Raw genomic sequence first — 6,429 nt, 5'->3', positions numbered from 1 at the left:
TGCTGTGTAAGAACCTTGGTTGCCCAGGGCGCCTGTACAGAAAGCGGAGAAGCGCAGAGATCGGGGGCGTGGCTCTCCGTAGGCGAAGCCGACCTCACTCGCTTCCTTCGAAGTACGGGTAAATAAGAAGGGATTGGTGGACTGCAGTGTGTGTCAGGCAAATATACACCCTCCTTGGACGCCGTTGGGGTCCTCAGTAGCAGATGAGCTACACTAAATTAAAGGTTATTAAAAAATAATAATAATAATAATAACATTAACCAAAATAACAGGACAGTGGGAGCCTAGTGGGTAGAGCTTTGGGCTATCAACTAAAAGGTTGCGAGTTTGAATCCCAGCTCTGCCATGCAGCCACTGTTGGGCTCTTGAGCAAGGCCCTTAACCCTGTCGGCTTCAGGGGCGCCATACAGTGACCCTGACAATGACGCTGACCCTGCACTCTGACCCCATCTTTCAAACAAGCTGGGATATGTGAAGAAAGAATTTCATTGTACCGTACACCAGTGGCGTAACTAGGAGCTCATGGGCCCCAGTGCAAAAAAGAAAATTGGGCCCCCTCAACAAATTCCAAGGCATGACAAGGTAGAGTTCACTTTAACTGTTTAGTCAGGACTTCAATAAGCAATACAACACTTTAGACCGCCTAGTTCCAGCACCCGAACAACCTATTGGGTTCAATGCTGGGGCCATACTGCGAGTCTCATATACAAAATTAACTGTAGAACGTCCAAACGTACATGTATAAACCGGGTGCTGCATTCTGATTGGCTGAGCTGAATGTCACTCACATATCGGCGCTACAATATTGTAATATAATAATAACAACCTGGTGAGTGCAGCCAATGGGGGGGCAGTGCGGTGGGGTGTTGAGTTCATGTCGTGGAGGCCCCCCCCCATGCCATGGGCCCCAGTGCATCTGTCCCCCTGCCCCCCGGTAGTTACTCCCCTGCTGTACACATGTATATGTATACAGTATATGACAAATACAAGCATTCTATTCTATACAATTATACAGGGTGAGTCAAAAGTCTCAGGACACTCTTTTATTTCAGAAACGAAAGGGAAAATGACATCTGAATACCCCAGCAAGTAATGGGTGAGGGGGGCCTATCTTTTGGGCTATATCCGGAACATGGCCACCATCTTGAAAGCCACCATATTGGATCAAGGGCAAGTTTTTCCAATGGGAAGGTGGTCATGTAGCATATCTAAGAAGACCAGAATTTTTTCAGAAATCAATTGCCACAATCAGATTTGCAATATGTCTTATGGTTCCAAAGTTATCAACACAGAAACTGAAGGTAACTGAAGATGGAATTGACGAAAGAATTGAGGTGATTCTGATGTCCGGAGAACGCAGCTGGCGTATCATAGACGCAGACTTCAACAACCGACACCCAGAAAGACCACCAATTTCACACAGCACTGTTGCATCCCTCAAATTCCGAGAAACCAGGACTGTGGACAACAAGCCACGTAGTGGTCGTCTGAAGACCGCTACTGACGAAGAAACCTCACCCATTACTTGCTGGGGTATTCAGATATGTCATTTTCCCTTTCGTTTCTGAAATAAAAGAGTGTCCTGAGACTTTTGACTCACCCTGTACAATAGATACAATAGATATCTCTCATATTTTAAGTGTAGCCATTTTTCATACCCTTTTTTTTCATGATAGCAAAGGTGCCAATACTTTTGGAGCAGATTATAGATGTTACCTGTATAACAAGCTCATGCTCATACAGCGTAGGCTCAGTAAGCAGATAAGAGAACAAGAAAAACAAACAACAGGAAGGTAAAGGCTAATCTGAGCGAGCACTAAAGCTTTTTGAGGTTAAGGTTGATAACCTAAGGCCAGCAACTCTTATCTTTGTCATTAGGGGAATCAGATATGCTGAAAGGATAAGCTGGAATGGACCTCTATGGGGAGTCAGTTTCAGCCTGCACGCTCTCCCTTTCCAGCACCAGTCAAAGCAATATTGAATGACAGTCCTGCAGGGCATTGCGAGCTTAAGTCTACTATGCAGACTGAATTTGAGACAGAGAGCAGAGCCCAGTCAGATAAGACTGTTGTTTAAAGCCGGGTGTGAAAGGGATGTGTGTTGCAAGTGTTACTGATAAGAGAATGATAGCCTTAATCCACTAGCGCTCTGAAACTACTCGACAGTAAACCAAGATCATACATTGTGTGGACAGTTTATTCCAAAACCATGGATATTAATATACCGTTGTTCCTTTTTCTGCTCCTATAACAGGCTCCACTCTTCTGGGAAGGCTTTCCACAAGATTTTGGACCATGTTTGTGGAAATGTACGCCTATTCAGTCAGAAAAGTATTAGTAAAGCCCGGCACTGACGTTGGCTAAGAAGGTCAGAGGTATTCAATGGGATTGAGGTCAGGGCTCTATGCAGGTTCCTCAAAACATGTGTCAGAACATGTCTATGGATTGTGCGATGTGCACAGTACACAGTACAGAGTCCTCCTGGAACAGGAAAGTCCTTTCCCAAACAGTTTCTACAAGGGTTCTTCAAAAAGTTTCTGCACTTTTTTAAACTCTATTTATTAAGAATTTTAAAAACAAATTGATCACTTTTCTACATAGTCACCTTCCGATGCATTTTTCCCAGCGTTGTACCAACTTTTTATTATTATTATTTTTTAATGTGTTTATATTTTAATGCATTTTGTCCCGATTTTTAGCGCATCCAATTTTTACCCAACTGCGTCATGCTTTCTCTTTACTGGTGCTGACCCCCGCCCCTATTGTGGAGAGTGAACTGACACACACCCCCTCCAACACAGGAGCAGTAGCCGACTGCATCTTTTCACCTGCACAAGGCAAGTTCATATGCCAATCAGCTCTGTGCATGGAGAGTCACGCCCTGATCAGCATTATTCCTCTCTCTGTGCAGACGCCATCAATCAGCCAGCAGAGGTCGTAACTGCATCAGTTATGATGTCCCTCTCTGGCTCCCTAACCCTGTATGAACAACAGCCAAACGTTGTTCATATAGCCGCCCAGCCCAGCCGCGTACCAACTTTTTAATAGCATCAGCAAAAATGTGTTTGCTTGAGCGTGTAGCCACTGCTGCACCACTGCTTTCACATCATCATCACATGAAAACCTTCTTCTTCTTAAAGCTTCTTTGAGCATCCAAATCTGGACTATAAGCTCTCTCTTATTCTCTCAGACATGACCAATTACTACTCCTCCCACCCTCACCATTTCCAACAAAAATACAGTGATACCTTGAAACTCAACGTCACTGATTGGTGGTGTTAAGTTTCAAGGTATTTTTTCCCATAAGGATGTATGGGAAACCTGTTCCATGGTCCCGTGGACTTGCATATATTTTAGGCTTATTGGGGTCGTTTTAACACTTATACACTGAAAATAACAAAAATATAATATAAAAACACTGAAATAAAAAAACCGATTCTTACAATTTCTCAGCACCCCGAGCTGCAACACAAGTTTAAAAGTGAAACAGTGAGGACAATCCAGCTAAACACAGATACATGTGGATGCCTTCAGAGTGAATCTGATGGTTATTCCACACAAATGCAGATTCTCTCATATTGGCACTTTGATGATGTATCAGGCCGAGCGCTGAGAAAAGCGAATGTTCATTGTTAATTTGAAATTAAATAAATACATTTAAAAAAAACAAGTTGAACACATTGAGTTTAAGGGAAACGTTGAGTTTAAGGGTAAAAATTTCTCGACGGAGGGCGTTTAGTTTCAAATATTTTGAGTTTAGGGGACGATGATACAACAAAACATCACGCAAATGAAGCTTTTGTACATGTTTGAAAGATATAATTACATTTATTTAAGGGGCAACATTATAACATCCCATGTTAGCAACACCTTAACGAGCGATGAAATAAATGTACAACTAAATGTGTTTACCAAAATCTGTGCAATCTGGCAACCTCTGCTGGCTACACAACACCTTGGTTGGCTGAGGAGAGCCACAGGCTAGCACACAGATTCTTTCTGAGAGCAGGAGGGGATTTCCCATTTGGCCATCATTCACTCAGACACAGCCAGTTATGTCTATTGAGCCCACATCCAGACTGATCTCACCGCCATGTTTGGAACTCAAGAGTCTTGATGGTGGTGGGATAGCATATTTGACCGGTGTGCTTTAAAACTGTGCCACAAGAACTGCTCATTTCAGGTCTCACAACAGCATCTCTGTTGGGTTATAGTCAGGACTATGACTACGCCACTTCAAGATGTAGACTTGAACTGTGCACTTTCTACTCCGGATACCTCTGCAAAGCTGGAGAGACTAACCCCCACTCTGACCCCCACCCAGACTTCCGCCTGGGGTTACACTGTGACCAGATGACCTTCTGACATCTTTACCTTTTCAAAGAGTTCCTGAATAACATTTCAAACTTGCTGCCAAACTCCAACCGTAAAAGTTCTTCTTTCTAGCTCTGAAATGACAATCATGTTGCTTTTTTGTGTATTATTTGTGAATAAATGATTTACCCAGTGTGTAGTCATTTATAAAATGTGTGTCATAAATAATAAAGTGTAAAAATGTAAATTAAGTTTTTAATTCTTTATATTTTAATTAAAACTAAATTACATCTTTCTACCTTATTATTTATTTCTTTTCCCCCCTCTTCTTATTTATTTCTTTTATTTTCTACTTATTATTATTTATTTCTTCTCTTTTCTTCTTCTTATTTATTTCTTCTTTTTTCTTCTTCTTATTTATTCTTTTTTCCTTCTTATTATTTATTTATTCTTTTTTCTTCTTATTATTTTTTTCTTCTTCTTCTTATTATTATTTATTTATTCTTATTATTATTTATTTATTCTTTTTGTTATTATTATTTATTGCTTTTATTTTCTTCTTATTATTTATTTCTTCTTTTTGGTATTATTATTTATTTATTCTTTTTACTTATTATTTATTTATTCTTTTGTCTTCTTATTTATTTCTTTTTCTTCTTATTATTTATTTATTCTTTTCTTTTTCTTATTTATTTTTTTTCTTATTAAAATGTATTTCTTCTTTTTTCTTATTATTTATTTCTTCTTTTTTCTTCTTATAATTATTATTTCTTCTTTTTTTCTATTTATTTCCTCTTTCTTCTTCTTCTTATTTATTTCTTCGATTTTCTTCTTATTATTTATTTCTTGCTTTTTCTTATTATTATTATTTATTTCTTTTTTATCTGCTCCTTCTTATTTATTTCTTCTTTTTTCTTATTATTTATTTCTTCTTTTTTATTATTTATTTCTTCTATTTTTCTTATTATTATTTATATCTTCATTTTTATTATTATTTATTCTTTCTTTTTTGTCTCCTTATTTATTTCTTCTTATTATTTTTTATTTCTTCTTTTTTCTTCTTCTTATTTATTTTTTCTGCTTTCTTCTTTTTCTTATTTATTTCTTCTTTTTTTCTTCTTCTTTATTATTTCTTCCTTTTTTCTTCTTATTTATTTATTTTTTTCTTCTTATTTATTTCTTCTTTTTTTTCTTATTTATTTATTCTTTTTTTCATTTTATTATTTATTTATTCGTTTTTCTTCTTATTATTTATTTCTTTTTTTTCTTCTTTTTTTTCTTCTTCTTATTTATTTCTTTTTTTTCTTATTTTTATTTATTTCTTATTTTTTCTTATTTTTATTTATTTATTTATTTTTTTCTTATTATTTATTTCTTATTTTTTCTTCTTATTATTTATTTCTTATTTTTTCTTTCTATATTTTTCCTAAAAATCCTTCACTTCTTTCTATCCCTTCTTTCATTTTCTTCAGCCCTTGCTTCTACCTTCCTACACTCCTTCTTATTTTCTCCTTTCCTTCTTTTTTCCTTCATTTTGTTCTCTCTTCATTTTTGTTTGTGCACTTTTCCCAATTTTTCCCCCAATCTAGTCGTATCCAATTACCCAATTGCATTACGCTTCCTCTCTACTGATGCTGATCCCCACTGCTGATTGAGGTGAGTAAGACTGACAAATGCGAGAGAGACACACCCTGATTATTATTTCTCAACTCTGTGCAGACACCACCAATCAGCCACCAGAGGTCAGTTATGAGGTCCCTCTTTGGCTTCCCACCCCTGTATGAACAACAGCCAATCAATGTTTGTGTAGCCGCCCAGCCCAGCCGGATGGCTGAGTTTGAACCAACGAGTTCGAAATGTCAGCTCTGGTGTGCTAGCGTGTTTTAAGCATAGCCATTTTTTCCATACCCCTTTTTCTTCATTATGCTAAGGGTGCCAATACTTTTGGAGCAGACTGTAGATCTGTAGATCGGATAAGTTGTAGTAGAACTAATTCTTTTTGTTCCAGCGTGTATCTGGTTTACACACACTTTATAACACACACTGCTACACTCAAAGCACAAAGTCACTAAGCCCCCCTGAGGGTCCAGACAACAAGTGTTACTGATCTCATTTC

Source organism: Trichomycterus rosablanca, chromosome 3 (assembly GCF_030014385.1).
Source record: "Trichomycterus rosablanca isolate fTriRos1 chromosome 3, fTriRos1.hap1, whole genome shotgun sequence".
Classification (NCBI taxonomy): Eukaryota; Metazoa; Chordata; class Actinopteri; order Siluriformes; family Trichomycteridae; genus Trichomycterus; species Trichomycterus rosablanca.
Note: the sequence above shows the minus strand (reverse complement) of the source record.